Source organism: Hylobates moloch, unplaced genomic scaffold (genome assembly GCF_009828535.3).
Source record: "Hylobates moloch isolate HMO894 unplaced genomic scaffold, HMol_V3 SCAFFOLD_8, whole genome shotgun sequence".
Lineage (NCBI taxonomy): Eukaryota > Metazoa > Chordata > Mammalia > Primates > Hylobatidae > Hylobates > Hylobates moloch.
Window position 1 is genome coordinate 50,436,085 of NW_026652283.1, and position 21,513 is coordinate 50,457,597.

At 37.5% G+C, this 21,513-nt stretch overlaps 1 protein-coding gene across 10 annotated transcripts in view; it reads right to left on the reverse strand.

Annotated features, from left to right (window-relative positions):
* LOC116473135 (AGBL carboxypeptidase 4) overlaps positions 1-21,513 on the reverse strand; it is a 1,494,771-nt gene that overhangs the window by 1,369,578 nt on the left and 103,680 nt on the right. For 6 of the 10 annotated variants that reach the window (XM_058443101.1, XM_058443097.1, XM_058443103.1 and 3 more), the window contains one exon: positions 12,984-13,134. The exons of the other annotated variants lie outside the window; for them this stretch is intronic. The gene's annotated coding sequence lies outside the window, so the exon portion shown is untranslated. The remainder of the gene's footprint in view (positions 1-12,983; positions 13,135-21,513) is intronic. 10 annotated transcript variants of the gene reach the window in all.

The window sequence follows — 21,513 nt, forward strand, 5'->3', positions numbered from 1 at the left end:
AAACTATGATCAGAGTAAGAAATAGATTTTATTGTTTAGTCAATTAAATTTGGGGTTCATCTGGCATAACACTAAGCCTATGCACATTAATACAAATATAAATGACAGGTAGTAAAAGGTGCTATGAAGAAAAATAAAACAATGAGACTGAGAGAGGAGGTACTACTTTAGATAAGATGGTAGGGAAGAATTCTCTGAAGAAATGACATTTTATTTGACCTCTGAGTTAAGGGAGATAGTAATTTCTGTGAAGATCTAGGCAAAGAGCATCAGAGGTAGAAGAAAGAAAAAGTGTAAAGATGCTGAAGAAGAAGCAAACTTGTAACATTCAAGGAACAGAAAGAAAAGAAATTAAGAGCACTATTCCATTGCCTTTAATTGTACACTTTTGATACAAAGTGGAAAAAAAATAGTGAGAAAGTTAACTTCCCTCCTCCCAAAATAACACTGAAATGGAATGAAGATGTCTAAGGAAAGTTCTAATTTCTTCATCTGTATCAGTGATTCTCAACCCTGGGCAATTTTGCTGCTCAAGGGGCATTTAACAATGACTACAGACATTTTCATTTGTCACAACTGTAGGAGGTGCTAGTGGCATCTAGATGGTAGAGGCCACAGATGTTGGTCAATAACCTACAATACACAGAAATAACCCCACGACAAAGAATTATCTAGCTCAAAATGTCAATAGTCCAAGGTTGAGGCATCCTAACCTAGTAAGTCAAAGAAGGCTGCTTGAAAGTGAAACCTGATATAAACCCCGAAAGGTGAGTAAAAATTATGTTGGTGAAGAAGAGAAAGTGATCTAGGCTAATGAACTTGCAATCCAAAGGCTAGCAGAAAGATGTATCAGGGCGTACAGAAACCGCAACATAATTGATAAGACAAGGGCATAGAATATGAAGAGGAGTTAACAATGCAGACTCTCCTCCATCCAGTAATACTGGTCTCCCCATTCATTCCCATGCCACTATCCATGTTGCTTTCATTACAAAGAATTGAGTATTCACTTAACACTTTGAGATTAAGTGAAAAACAAAGCTTAAAGTTTAAGCCCCTGTCTTCAGAGCTATATCATCCATTCTAAAACATTTCAATTTCAACTTGCTGGATAAGATGGCAGCTGAGAGGCAGCAGGGTAAACTGGAAAAAGCCCTGATCTGGAACTAAAAAACCAAAGGACCAGAGGGACAGAGCATGATGGCCAAATAAACACACACTGCAATCAGTGAACAAGACAGCAACAAATGCCAACAGTCTCCTTTCCTGGAAGTTCACCAGAAGCACCAACAAATAGTATCTTCTCAACCTGACAACCTAAGTACTTGCCTTGAGTTTGGTAAGGACAATTAATATTTTTTAATAACTACATTATCAATTTATAAAATTATTGTCAATTTTAATATGTATTCTCTATCAAATCTATCTGCCTTTCTCTGACTTGTTAAAGCTAAGGGAAAAAAAAGTATATTGATAAGCTCTCAAATGGCTGATACAAGGTCCCTCCTCAATTCCAATCATTCCCACTATTAAACAGTATCGTAAAGTAGCACCTCCAAATTATTCATTCCTTCTACTTAGTGTGCTAAATTAAGCACATGCAAATTATTGCATCCCTTTTGATTTTTTTACCTGGTATGTACTTCATTTTATCTTTTCATACATATCTGACCTCTTCTCTTCTATAATACCAAAGCTTTTTGCCAATCACTGTACTTTCTATGCTTTCTCTATCTCCCTACCATTTCTTTACCTTTATACCACATGCCTAACCATTACCATCTTCAACAAGCATCACCCCCTTAATGGTACACTCTGCTTCAGAGGCTTCAAAAACCTTTTCTCCCTGAAGTCCTCACAAAAATGCTATGAGATAAGCAGAATAAGTATTATTATTCATATTTTGTAGATGAGAAGACTAGATGTCACCTATTCCTCACACTTTTCTGTTTCATACTTGCTCTTACCTTTCAACTTCAGTAAATTCCCCTTTCTTCTTTACCTCTTATTTCCAGTTTACCCCATTATTCATGGTAGTCTGCTACTGACTACTCCTTTCTTAACTACTTCAGTCCCTGTTCTCTTCTCTTTTCCTAATACTTTGCAGTTTTGTTCTACTCTTCACAGTCTTAGAAATAGTATAAGTAGAAGTCCAGCCAGAAGACACTAAATAAAATATATTAGAGACAAGCCAGGGTTGTCAAGAAGCTCCCTGAGAAACAGGTCCACCAAAGTGAAAGAAATGGAAAATCAACAATCCTAAGAAGGGATGGAAGAAGGTGCAAAAATCCATGAAGTCATGTCTTTGCTTCCATTGTTATACCCAACTATATCTTTTAGTATAGCTGAGAGGCATCAGAGTATACTGGAAAAAGCCTTGATCTGGAACTAAGAAAACACAGGACCAGAAGGACAGAGCAAGATGGCCAAATAAAAGGCTCTATCGATTGTTCTCTCCACAGGAATACCAAATTTAATGACTATCTACACAAAAAACCACCTTCATAACAACCAAAAATCAGATACCAGCTTGGCCACAGTAAAGTAAACCACCAAGTAGGCTCTTGAGGGCCCCAATTCTAGGCCTTGACTCTTGGATGGCATTTCTGGACAAGTCCTGGGCCAGAAGGTAGTCCACTGCCCTAAAGGGTGAGCCCCAGGCCTGGCAGCATTCACCATAAACAGACTGAAAAGCCCATGGGCCTTAAGCGAACATTGGTAATAGCCTGACAGTACTCCCTGTGAGCTATGGTAGTGGTGATCAAGAAGAGATGCTCCTCCACCAGTGGAAAAATAAGGAAAGCATGGGAAGGACTCTGTCTCATGGTTTGAGAGCCAGCTCAGCCTCAGGAGAAGAGAGCACCACTTAGATTTCTAAGGTTTTTTGACTCCAGTCTCTGCCTCCCGGACTGCATCTCAGGACCCACCTGGGTCCTGGAGGAGCTTGCTGCCATGAAGGAAAGAACACAAGCTGGGCTGGTTTCACAAACTGCTGATTATACAGCCCTAGGGCTTTGAGTGAACATAGGCAGTAGACAGGTAGTAGTTACAGTGGGCCTTGGGCAAGACCCAGGGCTGTGCTGGCTTTAGGTCTCACTCAGCACACTCCCAGTGGTAGTAGTCACATTGATGCTCATGTCAGCCCAACCCCAGCACCAGGTGGCACAGCACAAACAGACAGACTCTGTTTGTTTAGGATAAAGTAAGGGAAAAGAACAAGAGTCTCTGCCTGCTAATTCAGAGAATTATTCTGAATCTTATTGAACACAACCAAGGCAGTACCTCTATGAATCTGCAAGAACCACAGCAGTACTTGACTGGGAGTGCCTCCTAATGCAGACACAGCTTAGATCACAACACCCAAGTCCTTACGAATACCTAAAAAGCCTTCCAAAAAAGGACAGACAGAATAAGCCCAGATTGCAAAGAGTACATTAAATACCTAACTCTTCAATGCCTGGACATGAATGAACCTACACAAGCATCAAGGCCATCAAGGAAAACATGACTCTACCAAATGAACTAAATAAGGCACTAGGGATCAATCCTGAAGAAACAGAGATATGTGACCTTTCAGACAGAAAATTAATAATAGCTGTTGAGGAAACTCAAAGCTGTTTTGAGGAAAATAGCTGTTTTGAGGAAACTCAACTTCAAAATAACAAAGAGGTGGAATTCAGAATTCTATCAGATAAATTTAACAAAGAGATTAAAATAATTAAAAGGACTCAAGCAGAAATTCTGGAGTTGAAAAATGCAATTGACATACTGAAGGATGCAAAAGAGACTCTTCATAGAGGACTTAATCAAGTAGAAGAAAGAATTAGTGAGCTCAAAGACAGGCTACTTGAAAACACACAGAGGATACAAAAGAAAAAAGAATAAAAACCAATGAAGTATTCCTACAAGATCTAGACAGTAGCCTCAACCAGCCAAATCTAAGATTTATTGGCCTTAAAGAGGAGATGAAAAGAGAGAGAGATGGGTAAAAATTTTTTTCAATGAAATAATAACAGGAGTTTCCAAACCTAGAGAAAGATATCAATATTCAAGTACAGGTTATAGAATATCAGGCAGATTTAGCTCAAAGAAGACTATGCCAAGGCAATTAATAATCAAACTCCCAAAGGTCACGAATAAAGGATCCCAAAAGTAGCAAGAAAAAAGAAACAAATCACATACAATGGAGCTCCAACATGTCTGGCAGCAACATTTCAGTGGAAGCCCACAGGCCAGGAGACAGTGGCATGACATATTTAATGTGCTGAAAGAAAAAACTTTTATCCTAGAATAATATATTTAGCAAAAATACTCTCCTGGGAAATGAAGACTTTCCCAGCTAAAAAAAAAAAAAAAAAAAACTGAGAGATTTCAACACCAGACCTGTTCTATAAGAAATGCTAAAGGCAGTTCTTCAATCATAAAGAAAGGGACATTAATGAACACTAAGAAATCATCAGAAGGCACAAAAATCACAGGTAACCATAAGTATACAGGAAACCACAGAATATTATAACATTGGTAATCATAAGTACACAGGAAAACAGAATGTTAAAACATTGTAATTGTGTTGTGTAAGTTACTCTTTTCTTATGTAGAAAGACTAAACAATGAACAAATCAAAAATAACTATAACAACTTTTCAAGACATAAATAGTACAATAAGATATAAATAGAAACACAGTACAATAAGATACAGCTTTTTTAAAAATTAAAAAAGTAGGGAGATAAAGTTGAAATGTAGAGTTTTTATTAGTTTTCCTTTTGCTTGTTTGTTTATGCAAGCGCTATTAAGTTGTCATCAGTTAAGAATAATGTGTTCTAACACAGTATTCACAAGACACATGGCAACCTCAAATATAAAAACATATAATAAATACATACATGCAAAAGCAAGAAATTAAATTATACCACCAGAGAGAATCACCTTCATGAAAAGAAACACAGGAAGGAAAAAGAAAGGAAAAGAAGACCATGAAACAACCAGAAAACAAATAACAAAATGGCAATACAAGTCCTTATTTATCAATAATAACATTAAATGTAAATGTACTAAACTCCTCAATGAAAAGACAGAGAGTGGCTGAATGGGGGAAAAAAAACCAAGATCCAACTATCTGTTGCCTACAAGAAACACACTTCACATATAAAGACACACATAGACTGAAAATAAAAGAATGCAAAAAAACATTCTATGCAAATGGAAACAAAAAAAGAGCAGGAGTAGCTGTACTTATATCAGACAAAAGAGATCTCAAGACAAAAGCTGTAAGACAAGACAAAGTCACCATGTAGTAATTAAGGGGTCAATTCAGCAAGAGAATAGAGCAATTGTAAATATATATGTACCCAATATTGGAGAACCCAGATATATAAAGCAAATATTATTAGATCTAAAGAGATACAGACCCCAATAAAATAATAGCTGGAGACATAAACACCCTGCTTTCAGCATCAGAGAGATCATGCAGACAGAAAATCAACAAAGAAACTTCAAACTTAATCTGCACTGTAAACAACATGGAATAGATTTTAACAAAGCATTTCACACCATAAGAAAAAGTCTCTGACCAAAGAAAAGGCTGAAACCTGATGGCTTCACTGATGAATTTTACCAAATATTTAAAGCACTAATACCAATTCTACACAAAATATTCTGAAAAAATAGACAAGGAGAGAATACTTCTAAACTTATTCTATGAGGCCAGTAGTACCCTGATACCAAAACCAGAAACAGACCCATCAAAACACACACACACACACACACACACACAACTAAATGCTAATATCACTGAACAAAAATTGATGCAAAAATTCTCAAAAAAAAATACTAGCAATCCAAACTCAATAACACATTAAAAAGATCATTCCTCATACATGACCAAATAGGATTTCTCCCTGGGAAGCAAGGATGGTTCAATATATGCAAATCAATCAGTGTGATACATCATATAAACAGAATGAAGGACAAAAACCATATGATCATTTCAACTGATGCTGAAAAGGCATTTAATAAAATTCAGCAACCCTTCATGATAAAAACCCTGAAAAAAAAAACTGGACACGGATTGAACATACCTCAATACAATAAAATCCACATACAACAGACCCACAGCTAGTATCAAACTTCATTTAAAAAAACTGAAAGCCTATCCTTTAAGATCTGGAACAAGACAAAGATGCCCACTTTCATCACTATTATTCAACCTAGTACTGGAAGTCCTAACTAGAGAAATCAGATAACAGACAGACATAAAGGTCATCCAAATTGGAAAGGAACAAATCAAATTGTTCTTGTTTGCAGATGATATAAATTTGCACTTGAAAAAACCTAAGGACTCCACCAGAAAACTATTAGAACTGATAAATTTGGTAAAGTTGCAGAATACACAATCAACATACAAAAAAATCACATTTCTGTATGCCAACTGTGAACAATATGAAAGAGAAATTTAAAAACTAATCCCATATACAATACCCACAAATAAAATTATATACCTCAGAATTAACCTAACCAAAGAAATTAAAGATCTCTAAAATAAAAACTATAAAAAATTGATTTAAAAAATTGAAGAGGACACAAAAAAGTGGAAAGATATTCCAAGTTCATGCATTAGAAGTATCAATATTATTAAAATGTCCATACTACCCAAAGCAATCTACAGATTCAATGCAATCTCTGTCAAAATATAATGACATTCTTCACAAACATAGAAAAAAATCCTAAAATGTCTATGGAGCGACAAAAGACTCAGAAGACCCAAAGCTATCCTAAGTAAAAAGAACAAAACTGGAGGAATCACATTACCTGACCTCAAATTATACTACAGAGCTATAGTAACTCAAACAGCATGATAATAGCATAAAAAACAGACACATAGAAAAATGGAACAGAATAGGTAACCCGGAAATAAATCCATACATCTACAAGGAACTCACTTTCAACAAAGATGCAAAGAACATACATTAGGGAAAGGACAGTCTCTTAAATAAATGGTAAACTGGATATCCACATGCAGAAGAATGGAACTATACACCTCTTTTTTGCCATGTACAAAAATCAAATCAAAATGGATTAAACACCTAAATCTAAGACTTTGAAATTATGAACCTCTACAAGAAACACTGGGGAAACTCTCCAGAACACTGGACTGGGCAAAGATTTCTTGAGCAATACCCCACAAGAACACGTAACCAAAGCAAAAATGAACAAATGGGATATCGAGTTAAAAAGTCTCTGCACAGCAAAGGAAATAATCAACAAAGTAAAGAGATAACCCACTAAATGGGAGAAAATATTTGCAAATTACCCATCTGAAAAGGGATTAATAATCAGAATGTAGAAAGAGCTCCAAAACTCTACAGGGAAAAAAAAAGCTAGTAATGGGCAAAAGGCCTGAATAGACATTTCTCAAAAGAACACATACAAATGACAAGTAGGCATAAGAAAAGGTGTTCAAATTCATTGATCATCAGAGAAATGCAGGTCAAAACTATAACGAGATACCATCTCACCCCAGTTAAAATGGCGTTTATCCAAAGGCAGGCAATAACAAACACTGGCGAGGATATAGAGAAAAAGAACCCTCATATTCTGTTGGTGGGAATGTAAATTAGTACAATTGCTATGGGAACAGTTTTGAGGTTCCTCAAAAAACTAAAAATAGAGCTACCATATTTTATACAGCAATCCCACTGCTAGGTATATACGCAAAAGAAAAGATACCAGTATATTAAAGGCATATCTGCACACCCATGTTTACTGCAACACTATTCACCCTAGGCAAGATTTGGAAGCAACTCAAGTGCCTGTCAATAGATGAATGGATAAAGAAAAAGTGGTACTTATACACAATAAAGTACTATCCAGCCATAAAAAAAGAATGAGATCCTGTCATTTGCATCAACATGGATGAAACTAGAGGTCATTGTGTTAAGTGAAGTAAGCTAGGCACAGAAAGACAAACTTCTTACATTCTCATTTTTTGTGTGTGGGAGCTAAAAATTATACCAAACTGAACTCATGGAGACAGAGAGTAGAAGGACAGTTACCAGAGGTTACGAAGAGTAGTGTGGATGTGAAGAGGAAGTGGGGATGGTTAGTGAGTAGAAAAAAATAGTTGAAGAAAGAATAAGACCTTATATTTGGTAGTACAACAGAGGGACTATAGTCAATAATAATCTAATTGCACATTTAAAAATAACTAAAAGAGTGTAATTGGATTGTTTGTAACACAAAGGATAAATGCTTGTGGGGATGAATACCCAATTTTCCATATGATTATGACACATTGCATGCCTATACCAAAATATCTCATGTGACCTATAAATATATACACCTACTATGTGTCCACAAAAATAAAAAAAAATTAAAAGAATGAATAAGACACCTGTATTCACTAGCACAACAGGGTGATTATAGTCAATAATAATTTAATTGTACATTTAAAAAATAAATGAGTATAACTGAATTGTTTATAACACAAAGGATAAATGCTTGAGGTGATGGATACACAATATACACTTCTGTGATTATTACACTTTACATGCCTGTATCAAAGTACACTTACTATATACCCACAAAAAATAAAAATTAAAAGAAAACAAAAACTTAGGTTCACATCCCTTCTGTGCCACTTACTATGTGGTCTTAATTATTCTACCTACATGGACTTGTTTCTTTATCTGTAAAACTAAGGACATCAAATTAAATGACGGCTTTCTTTGCCTATAGAAACAAAACAGCTAACCAATTAAATCAGATTTGAGTAAAATGGGACTTACTGTGACTCCTGGTTTATTTAATTGGTGTAGTACATAAAAGGTGTATAAAAAAATGTTTGCTCAGGCTGGGCACAGTGGCTCATGTATGGAATCCCAGCACTTTGGGAGGCCGAGGCAAGCAGATCACTTGAGGTCAGCAGTTCCAGACCAGCCTGGCCAACATGGTGAAACCCCATCTCTACTAAAAATACAAAAATTAGCTGAGGATTAGTGGCACATGCCTGTAATCCCAGCTACAGGGGAGGCTGAGGCAGGAGAATCACCTGAACCCAGGAGGCAGAGGTTGTGGTGAGCTGAGATCATACCACTGCACTCCAGCCTGAGTGACACAGCAAGACTCCATCTCAAAAAAAAAAAAAGTTTGCTCAAATAACTGGGTAGAAGGAATGGGTTGAAGAAATAACCAACAACTCTATGAAGATCAAATAGAGTGACATTAAGCAGGCTTATTATCTTGGTGAATCTTTCACATATTGCTTCTAACTGTAGAAGCTAGTGTCTGCTAATGTCAAGAGAGTTTTTTGTTGTTGTTGTTGTTTCTTTTTTTATTAATTTTATTTTTTGAGACAGAGTTTCGCTCTTGTTGCCCAGGCTGGAGTGCAATGGCGCAATCTGCACTCACAACCTCTGCCTCCCAGGTTCAAGAGATTCTCCTGCCTCAACCTCCTGAGTAGCTGGGATTACAGGCATGTGCCACCACACCAGGCTAATCTTGTATTTTTAGTAGAGACAGGGTTTCTCCATGTTGGTCAGGCTGGTCTTGAACTCCTGACCTCAGGTGATCCACCGGCCTCAGCCTCCCGAAGTGCTGGGATTACAGGCATGAGCCACTGAGCCTGGCTGTCAAGAGGTTTTATAAAGTCAAGAAATAAGGTGGCAAAGTTCTTCATATTCCCCGCACTCTTCCTATACCTGAGATAAAGGAAATATCACACTAATGCCTAAAGCCACATTTTAATACCCAAAAAGCAGTAGAACAGATCCAGAGGATGAAACAGGAAACCTGAAAGCTTATGTCAGAATGTGCTTATGGTCTCCTGGGACACTCCTCTGATTCAACAAGCTAAGAATAACATTCTATCACAGAGACACTGCTCTGATATATACTATCTATTAAAGGCTGACAGCTTCTCTTTTAAACACACATGCATATGTTTAGGTAACCTCTGCAGAGTATTCTGCATAGTACAAACCTGAAGAAGCCTTGGATTACAGATACTTTTTTTAGAGTGTTGCTGCCACTGCTGCTGTTGTTTTTATAGGTACCATTTATAATGATGTAAAATGACTTATAGTGATGTAGTGTAACAAAGTTTACAAAGCAATCTTTCTTTTAACACACTTAAGCACAGAGTCAAAGGACCCATGTTTGAATTTTCTTCTTTTACCACTTTATAAAGCTGAAAGCATTCCCCCTTGAACAGTGGAACAAGGATGACTTCTATCACCACTCTTATTCAACATAGTACTGGAATCCCTGGCCACAGCAATCAGGCAAGAGAAGGAAATAAGAGTCATCCAAATAGGAAGAGAGGAAGTCAAACTATCCCTGTTTGCAGATAACATGATTCCATATCTAGAAAACCCCATAGCTTATGTCCAAAAGCTCCTTGGTCTGATAAACAACTTCAGCAAAGTTTCAGAATGCAAAAACAATATACAAAAATCACTGGCATTCCTATACACCAACAACATCCAAGCTGAAAGCCAAATCAGGAATGAAATCCCACTCACATTGCCACAAAAAAAGAATAAAATACCTAGGAATACAGCTAACCAGCAAGGTGAAAGATCTCTACAATAAGAATTACAAAACACTGACCAAATTAGAGAAGACACAAGCAAATGGAAAAACATTCCAAGCTCACAGATAGGAGGAATCAATATGGTTAAAATGACCATACTGACCAAAGCAATTTACAGATTCAATGCTATTCCTATCAATCTAGCAATGACATTATTCACAGAATGAGAAAAACTATCTCAAAATTCATATGGAACCAAAAAAGAATCCAAATTGCCAAAGCAATCCTACATAAAAAGAACAAAGCTGGAGGCATCACATTATCCAACTTCAAACTATATTTCAAGGCCACAGTAACCAAAACAGCACTGTACTGGTACAAAAACAGACACATAGACCAATGGAACAGAATACAGAACCCAGAAATAATCCCTCATACTTACAGCCATCTGATCCTTGACAAACTTGACAAAAATAAACAACAAGGAAAGGACTCCCTTTTCAATAAGTGGTGCTGTGGTAACTGGCTAGCCATATTCAGAAGACTGAAACTGGACCCCTTCCTTACACCAAATGCAAAAATTAACACAAGATGGATCAAAGACTTAAATGTAAACCCAATACTATAAAAACCCTGGGAAATAAACTAGGAAATACCATTCTGGACACAGAACCTGACAAGGATTTCATGACAAAGATGCCAAAAGAAACTGCAACAAAACCAAAAATTAACAAGTGGTGTCTAATTAAACTAAAGAGCTTCTGCACAGCAAAATAAACTATCAACAATCAGAGAACCTAGAGAATGGAAGAAAATACTTGTAAACTATGCATCTGACAAAAGTCTGATATCTAGAATCTATAAGGACCTTAAACAAATTAACAAGTAAAATACAAACAACCCCATCAAAAACTGGGCAAAGGATATGAACACTTTTCAAAAGAATACATACATGCAGCCTGCAAGCATATGAAAAAATGCTCAACATTACTAATCATTAGAGAAATGCAAATCAGGCCGGGCGTGGTGGCTCACGCCTGTAATCTCAGCACTTTGGGAGGCCAAGATGGGCAGATCACAAGGTCAGGAGTTCAAGACCAGCCTGGCCCACATGGTGAAACCCCATCTCTACTAAAAATACAAAAATTAGCTGGGCGTGGTGGCACACGCCTGTAATCCAAGCCACTCAGGAGGCTGAGACAGGAGAATTTCTTGAGCCCGGGAGATGGAGGTTGCAGTGAGCTGAGATCATGTCACTGCACTCCAGCCTGGGCGACAGAGCGAGACTCTGTCTCAAAAAACAAACAAACAAACCAGATAAATGCAAATCAAAAACCACAATGAGATACCATCTCACACCAGTCAGAATGGCTATTATTTTTAAAAATTAAAAATAACATGTTTGCAAGGTTGTGGAGAAAAAGAAATGCCTACTCACAGCTAGTGGAAATGTAAGTTAGTTCAGCCATTGTGGAATGCAGTGTGGTGATTCCTCAAAGGACTTGAAACGGAATTACCATTCGACCCAGTAATCTCATTATTGGATATATACTCAAAGGAATATAAATCACGGAGGCCAATTACGGAGATCCTCATATAGGAAATGAGCTCTTTTAAAAAGGGTTAGTTGGAAAACTCCAATGGCATTTGTCTCCAAACTAGGTTGCCTTCAATGGTAACTGTAGCAGTTGTCAAAAAAAATGGTCACATCCATGTATAGCATAATCAAATCATATGTTCTATTTCTGAAAGTTGCAGAGATTTTCAAGAACATCGCATTTTTATAGATAAAACTAATTTCTTACAGAGAAGGTAAACAATCAGCCTACTTTGTGCTGTGAAAAACCTTAAGTTCTACCAAGTGAGCTGCTAGAGGCTATTCTCATGCCACATTAGGCAGAAGATAAGCATGGCTGCAACATTCTAAGTTAACAACAATGACACTAAAGAGATGATGAAATTACAGCTGTGGGGTTGGCCTTTGGACAATTAGATTTCAAGAGTGACAAAAAAAAAGAGAACAATGCCTATAAAAAATTTTATCTGCTGAACACAACATGAGTTTTATGACGAAGTATTATTCAATTTTGACAAAGCAAATTTATCTGAATTCCTATTGTGATGATTAGAAATTTCACAAAATTAGAAAAAGATATTTATTTTCAGGCAAAGCATCATGGCATCACTTCACAGTATAACATATAATTTTCTTAAAATATATATAACTTATATAGGAATCCTCCCCCCTTCACAAATGTTTCTCTAATATTTTTAGAAACAAATTTGCCTTTTGTTTAACATCTAATACAATGTATCCTGAGTAAGGTTGTTTGGGGCCTTGACATGGGTGGATTAAAGCATAGGGAGATCATAAATACATTTCATCACCAGCCCGTAGTCTCTGCCCTGGGATCGAGATGAAAAGTCTTTTCCCTGAAATAATCACATGATTACCCTTATGGTGGCCTGGCTTGAGTTACAAGCAAAACCCTTCTGTGTTCACAATCAACATGAAGCAAGTCAAACTCTTCCCTTGGTCCAGGATGGTTCAGATTATGGTCCAGGGTAGTTCAGACTATGAAAGAAAGTCAGCAGCAGCAGAAAGCTGAAAACAGAATAGATAATACCTAAATATTTGGGGTCATTAAATTTTATTAGGAATGAAAGCATTATGAACCATTTCTTATTTGTCTGTATCACTTGGCTATTCGCTGTGATTAAGAGAATCAAAATATAGCCTGGCCAAGTTAAGGGATGTATCCCCAATTTCAACAGATCCTAAAATTAGCCCACAGTCAGATATATTTTGGGTTAGGGAATACATTACACTAGAGTTGTAAGAATTATTAATATGACCAACAATTGAGCATACTCTTAAAAATATATTAAGCATATGTGAACTGTAGATGTTAAAATAATAGATTTATAACACCACTTACTTCTTGAGTCTGTATGTAGTTAAGAGAATACAGATTTAATGTAGACTTACAGCTGTATTAAATCCCTACTCTCTCCCTTAGTATGAGTATGATTTTGAGCTTGCTTTCAGAATCCTACCCCTTAGGATTTTATAATAATTAACTAAGATAATGTATATAATGTATTGGGCAGATTATGTAGCCATTGTTGCTAGTATTATTTCAAATCTTGACAGGATTTACTCATTTTAAGATGAAGAGAAACAGGACTCTGTGTGTGTGTGTGTGTGTGTGTGTATAACTTGATCTTTATCCAATTAAATAGCATTGTTATGTGGAAAAAAGTTTTCTCCACAATTATTTAGAAAATAATATTTATTTATTTATTGTACTTAAAAACATCTTATGTGCATAAACTAATGTAATCATTTATACATGCAAAAATAGACATATCAGTAAAGCTAAAAGGTTCACCATACCAGAAGAACCCTTAGAGATAATCTCTTTTCCTTCAGTTTTCACTTATATAAAAACTAAGGACCATCACCGGAAGAAGTAATTTATATTTTCGTGGTTATAAGTTTTTCAAAAGTTATATATACAACTATTCAATGTCAGAGAGACTGATTTAATAAAAAAATCACCCAATCCAATTCTCTTTCCTACTAAGCATACCCAGTATTTATGTCAACCCCCATTATTGGCTAACAGCCAATAAATGCAAAATTCCATAGTTGTGTAAAGTATATCTCAAATGCTAAAAAAAATTTTGTCAAGATATACTAACAATTAACTGAAAAATATACCTAGTCTATTTCCAACAATAAGATGTGATATATGTGTATGTGTTTGTGTGTGTGTGTGAACTGCATATGTAAGTAAACATGTGTAAAGAAAGAAAATACTACTTTCTGCCTCTAAATTGGTACGGACTATTCTTTAATTTCCTCCAGCAGCACATGAAAGCTTAGGACACAGGCAATAACAAAAAGAGCCTGCCAGGAACTATTTCACTCTGTATGAAATTCTGGTCTTGGAATTTCCTTAAATCCACATTTTCTTACAAGGTCATGAAAAGGGTCATGTTTAAATATAAGATGGGCCATTATATATTTTTTCTGCTTAAGTCAATATAAGTTTCTAATCCCTTTTCATGAGAACTAAAGCTTATTTCAGCAAAAGCCTTTCTGCCCATGCTGACCATGCTGAAGCTTTTCTAAGTTGTAGCAAAACAATCACAAATGATGTGATAAAAGTTCATATCATATGAGTTGAATTATAAACAAGCACTTGATCAAATACACAAAAGGTTGTAATTCATTTAACTTAACTGAGTGCCTAGTTGGTATAAGACACCGTAATAGATGCTATATAAAGAACAGTAGCAACATCTTCACTTCTTAAGTTTCTTTTAATCTTATTTTTAAAGGGCTCCTCCTATCCAAGAATGTAAAATTTGAAAGAAACATTAAGTATACCAGTCCTTATTCCAAAAGGAATATAGTTTTATCTGTAGGAAAATGAGTGCAGGTTTTCCCACAGTTATTCCTTTATATTTCATTACATCAATTAACATGAACTGACAGCTGGTACCAGGCACTGTGCTTTCATATATATTATTTCCATTACATTTCATTAAATGCCCTTAGGTAGGAATTATTATCCTAATTGGCAAACTGATTACATTTCTAAGTGAAAGAAACCAATCTGAAAAGCCTACATGCTATATGATTCCAACTATGCAATATTCTGGAAAAGGAAAAACTATAAAGTAGAAAGATCAGTGGTTACCGGGGCTAGAGGTTGAGAGACAGAGATAAATACATGGAGCACAGAGGATTTCGAGGGCAGTGAAAAATGGCTCTGTATATAATTATAATGATGGACACGTCATGAAACATTTGTCCAAACTCATAAACTGTACAAAATCCAGAGTTAATCCTAATGTATGACAATAATGTGTCAATGTAGGTTCATTGACACAACAAATAATACCACTTTTCTGGAGGATGTTGATAATTGGAAAGGCTATGTACATGTGGGGGTGGGGGTATGTGAGAAATCTCTTCCTTTAATTTTGCTATAACCTAAAACTGCTCTCAAAAAATAAAGTCTTTAATTTAAAAAAAAGATTATACTGAGAATTAGAAAAATTAAGTAACTTGTCATACATCATTTAACTAGTTAGTAGTGCAGCTGAGATAAATAAAACTTCGTTAAGAAAGTGTCTCAAGGCCAGGCATGGTGGCTCATGCCTGTAATCCTAGGACTTTAGGAGATTCAAAACTGGAGGACTGCTTGAGCTCAGGAGTTCAAGACCAGCCTGGGCAAAATAAATGAGACCTCATCTCTCTAAACTTTTTTTAATTAGCCAGGTGATACAGTTTGGATGTTGTCCCCTCTAAATCTCATGTTGAATTATAATCTCATGTTGGAGTTGGGGCCTGGTGGGAGGTGACTGGATCATGGGGGAAGATTTCTTGCGAAAAGTTTATCACCTTCTTCTTGGTGCTGTCTTCACAACAGTGAGTGAGTTATTGCAAGATCTGGCTGTTTAAAAGTACTTGGCACCCTCCTCCCCCTTCCTCTCTATTGTTCCTACACTCGCCATGTGACATGCTTGCTCCCACTTTGCCTTCTACCATGATTGTGAGCTTCCTGAGTCCCTCACCAGAAGCAGATGCCAGCATTACACTTCCTGTGCTGTCTGCAGAAACATGAGCCAATTAAACCTTTTTTCTTTATAAATTACCCATGCTTAGATGTTCCTCTGTAAGAACACAGGAATGGCCTAATACACTGGGCATGGTTGCAAGTGCCTGTAGCCCTAGCTACTTGGGAGGCTAATGTGGGAGAATTGCTTGAACCCAGGAGGTCAAGACCAGCCTGGGTGACAAAATGAGACCCTGTATCAAATAAAAAAGGGGGCGGGTCTCAAACTGAGAAATACTAGCCATTTGCTTATCAGACTACTAATTGATATTACAAGATAATTATCTTGTTATTACAATAGTCAATATCAGTTAATAATATTTCATGAATGAATTTTAAAGGCTATACTCTTTTTATCTTGTTACTGCTAATGAACTTCATCATTGACAATTGCTATATATACATATACATATGCATACTGAACCCTATCTAAGAGACAATAGGGCATAATATAGTTAAGTACACAATAGAAGAAGATGGCCTAACTTCCAATCTCAGGTATGCCACTACCAACTGTTTGACCTTGGAAAAGGTACTTAACAGCACTGTACCTCAGTTTCTCCACCTGTAAAATAACAATAATAGTACCTACTTCCCCATGCCTTATGGGTGTTATAAAGAATAAATAATATTTGTAATTTTTGAAGTATCTGGCATATGGTAAGAGTTATGTAAGAGCCTGTTAAATATATACATACATATACACATATATACATACCCACATATATACATAAGTATATTATATGTTTCTTTACAAGTATAGGAGATAGAGGGATAGAAATGGGTTGCTATTTTAAATAGGGTGGTCAGAAAAGATCTCCTTTGAGGGTGATTTGAGTAGAAACCTGAAGAAAGTAAAGAAGTTATCCATGTGGATAACTGAAGAAAATGTGTTCCAAGAAGAAGGAACAGCAAAAGCATACATCCTGAGGTGAGAGTGTTCAGCACAGTCAGTAAAGACAAGGAGACCAGTATGGTCTGAACAGAGTTAGCAATGAAGACAGAAGTGGGTATTGGAGAGGTAGGGGATCATGAAAGACCTTAAGGATCAGTGTAAAAACTTAAGTTTTAGTCTCAAGCAGATGAGAAGTAATCAGAAGATTTTGAGATGACATATATTTTTAAAGAATCACTCTGGCTACTACCTGAAAAACTAACTGTAGGGGTAGAAAAGTGGAAGCAAAGAAAACATCAGGACTTAGTCATCAGGATTTACATTTGCTAATGAATCTGATACAGATTGCTAGAGAAAGAGGATTTAAGGATAACTTCAAGGTTTCTGGCTTGAAGAGCATGAAGAATGGAGATTTTGTCTATTGAGAAGCAGATTTGAAAGGGGAGAAAATCAAAAGTTTATGTCTGGGCATATATGTTTGGGAGGCCTATTAGATATCCAATTAAAGATATTAAGTTGAGAGTTTTATATACAAGCATGGAATTCAGTAGAGATGTTGAGGCTTAAGGAATAAAGGTGGGAGCCGTCCACATTTAGATAATACTTAAAGGAACTAAACTGAATAAGATGACATAGGGAACCAGTAGATAGGAAATTTTTCTAGAGTACTAAATCCTGAGGTATTTCCAAGGGTTAAGGTTCAGGAAAATGAGAAAGAAACAAGTGAAACAACAACAACAACAACGAGTTAGGAGGAGAGCCAAGAGAGTGGTCTCAGAAGCTAAGAGATGAAACTGTTTCAAAAAGGTAGAGGACATAATCAACTGTGTCAAATGCTGCCAAGGTCAAGAAAATGAAGAATGAGAAAAACTGACTATTGCATTTGGTAAACTAGAGGTCACTGATGACCTTGACAACAGCTTCAGTGCAGTAGTGGGCAATGAAAGCCTCACTGGAGCAGGTTCAAGAGAGAAAGGAGGACAAGTGGTAATATCAAGTACAGTTAACTCTTTTGGGGGAAGTTTTCCTGTAAAGGAGAATAGAGACATGGAGCAAATTATGGAAGAGTATGTTAGAAGGAGGGGTGTCAGGTGGTATAATCCAATATCAGAATCTTGAAAGATAAATTTTTATGGGAAGGAGTGTAGAACAATTATCTGGAAGTGGCAATGAGATGAATTAAGGATAAAAAAAAAAAAGAGAGAAAGAAAAAAGAAAGAAAACCATACCAGGCATGGTGGCTCACGCCTATAATCCCAGCACTTTGGGAGGCCAAGGTGGGCAGATTGCCTGAGCTCAGGGGTTTGAGACTAGCCTGGGCAACACGGTGAAACCCTGCCTCTACTAAAATACAAAAAATTAGCCGGGTGTGGCAGCTTGCATTTGTAGTCCCAGCTACTTGGGAGGCTGAGGCAGAAGAATTGCTTGAACCTAAGAGATGGAGGTTGCAGTGAGCTGCGATCACGCCACTTCCCTCCAGCCTGGGGGACACAGCGAGACTCCATCTCAAAAAAAACAAAAAAGAAAATCAACCTTTTGAATGTAGGGGAAACTTTTCAAGGGAGATCTAGTTTTCAATTACAGTAAACTTGTGGAAGGGAGGTTTAGAGTTGAGATTGAGATTATAGATTTTGCTGACGATAAACCATGAGTTCCAGAGGACATAGTAGACTATTCTGGGCAGTTATACAGGGGTGGACGGAATGTAGGAGGGGGTTGTATAGTGCCATAAAGAAATGAAAGTCTGGATTAAAAATAATGACCTGGACTCATGAGCCTTTTGTAACTGAAATAAATAGAAAAATAAGAAATACATTATTTCTGTGATTGTTGAGAGGAAGAAATTGTGGAAATCTTGTGAGAAGCACACTGAGCTCTAGCACCACCTCTTCACTCCTACAGATGGTGGAATAAATGGCAGGCAAGTTCAAAATCACATATAGTCATTATTGCAAGATAGTTCTATGGATATGGATACTACATACAATATAAATCATGCTCATTGAATGGTTCAATGGAAACTACTCTGAACTTCAAATCAGCAAACTTGGGACATCACCAAGATAGCAAAATAGAAGGTAACCCCACTGTCAGTCTAAAGTCTCTCTATGGGAGCCTCAGGATTGAGGTAGGATTTTGTGAAACCTCTAGTGGAGCCCAAAACCTAGGAGGGTCATTTTCAGAGTGTAAACTGATGCCCAGGTGGCTGATCTGCCCCACCGAGTGTGCTTCCTGGTTCAAGCCTGGAAAAGTCTCAGTCCCCTGAGAGGCTTGGCTACAGTCCCATTTGGCCTTAAGCCTGCAACCAAAACCATCTGCCAAGGAGTCCAAAAGGAATCACACACAATACTGCATTGGTGAAAAGGCTCACCTACCCCCTTACATTGGTCTTGGCAGTGAATCTTAAAGTTGCCTGTGCTTTGGCTCCAGCCTTCCTCACCTGAGGTCCCAGCTCACAACTGCTTACACAGGGACCCATATTTTACAGCCCAGGAGTATGAGATTCCCTGACTGGCATGCCAACTTCTGTCACAGCAGATCCTGAGGGGCTAAGTCTCAGCTTTGGCTCTTCTTGCTGTAGTTGAGGAACTATTCCATCTGCACTAAGACCTGCTACAACACATGTATCTGTATGGACTAAAGAGATGGGCTCCCCAGCCTCTGTCCCACAGGAGATCCCAAGAGGGCCCAGTCCCAGATCCAGCTCCCCTGCTGTAATGAGAAAACTATCACATCTGTGCAGGGACTTGCGAGGAGACATGTGCCCCTCAAAGTCAAGACCAGGTTCTCTAGCCTATATCCCACAGCAAATCCTAAGAGGGATTAGTCTCACCTCCAGTCCCTTCCACTGCAGTTGGGGAGCTATCCCATCTGTGATCTGATGGTTACTGTAAGAAAAAGTATCTGGACAGTTATAGGAAGGCTTCTCTGAGAAGGCAGTAATAAGAAACAGTAATAACAACATCTAATATTTTATAGTATGTAATATTACCAACCATTATTCAAAGTGTTTTATAAATTTAGCTCATTTAATCTTCGCAACAACCCTATGAGCTACATACTCCCATTTCATCAGAAACTGGAGTATAGATTGATTAAGTAATTTGTTCTGGTGTCACAGGAACTAAGTATAAGAACTGGGCTTAAAACCTAAGCAACCTGGAAAAAGTACCTATATCCTAGACCATTATGCTACCCTAACAGCTTGCTAAATGTCTTAGTTTGTCTTCTTCTGCTATAACAGAATACCACAGACTAGATAGTTTATAAGAAAAAAAAAAACCTTATTTGGCTCAACAGTTCTGTAGGCTGCAAAGTCCAAGAACATGCCACATCTGGTGACGGTAATTCCACAGCAAAAGGCAGAAGGGCATGAGAACATGTGAAATAGAGGGAAACAAAGAAACAAAACCCCACAGTAACTAACTCACTCCACAATAACAGCATTAAATGATTCATGAGGACAGAACTTTCATGACCTAATCACCTCTTAATGGTCCCTGCTCTTAACACTGTTATAATGACAATTAAATTTCAACATGAGTTTTAAAGGGGACATTCAAACCATAGCATTCATCTGCTAGCACCCCAAATCTCATTTCCTTTGCACATACAAAATACATTTATTCTGTCTCAATAGCCCCAAAGTCTTAAATAGTTCGAGCACGAACTCAAAAGTCCATGGTCTAAAGTCTCATAGAAATCAAATATGGGTGAGACTCAAGGCATGATTCTTCCTGAGGCAAATTCCCTCTAGCTGTGAGCCTGTCAAATCAAAACAAGTTATCTACTTACAAAATACAACGGTGGAAAAGGCATAGGATTCCCGTTCCAAAAAAGAAAGGCAAGAATAAAAGGGTAACCGTGTCCATGTAAGAACAAAACTCAACAGGGCAAACAACATTAAATTTTAAAGCTGAAGAATAACCTCCATTTACTACATGCCCCACATCCAGGGCACACTGGTGTGGATATTGGGCCCCCAAGGCCTCAGGCAGTCCTGCCGCTACGGCGTTGCTGGGCTCAGCCCACACGTCAGTGCTCTTGGATTAGAGCCTCATGCCTGCAGCTCTCTCGTGCCTGAGTTGGATGCTGGTGGCCCTACAGTTCTGTGATCTTGGGGGTGGCCCCATACCATGGTTTCACTAGGCTTTACACTGATAAGTACTGTCTGTGACAGCTCTGCACCTGCAGCAGGTTGCTGCCTGGGGAACTAGGCTATTTGCAACAACCTTGGATATCGAGGTAGACATAGCTATACTCTCCATAGCTTAACATCACATGTATGACACCAAGGTTTATGGCATGTACCTTCTAGAGCAGTGCATTGAGCCACACACCTGTGCCTACTTGAGCCACAACTAGGACAGCTGGAAAGCACTGTGCCAGAATGCAAGAAGTAGACTTTCAAGGAGGCCCTGGCAGCAAGCCCATGGAGGGTGCCCCAGGCCCATCCCTA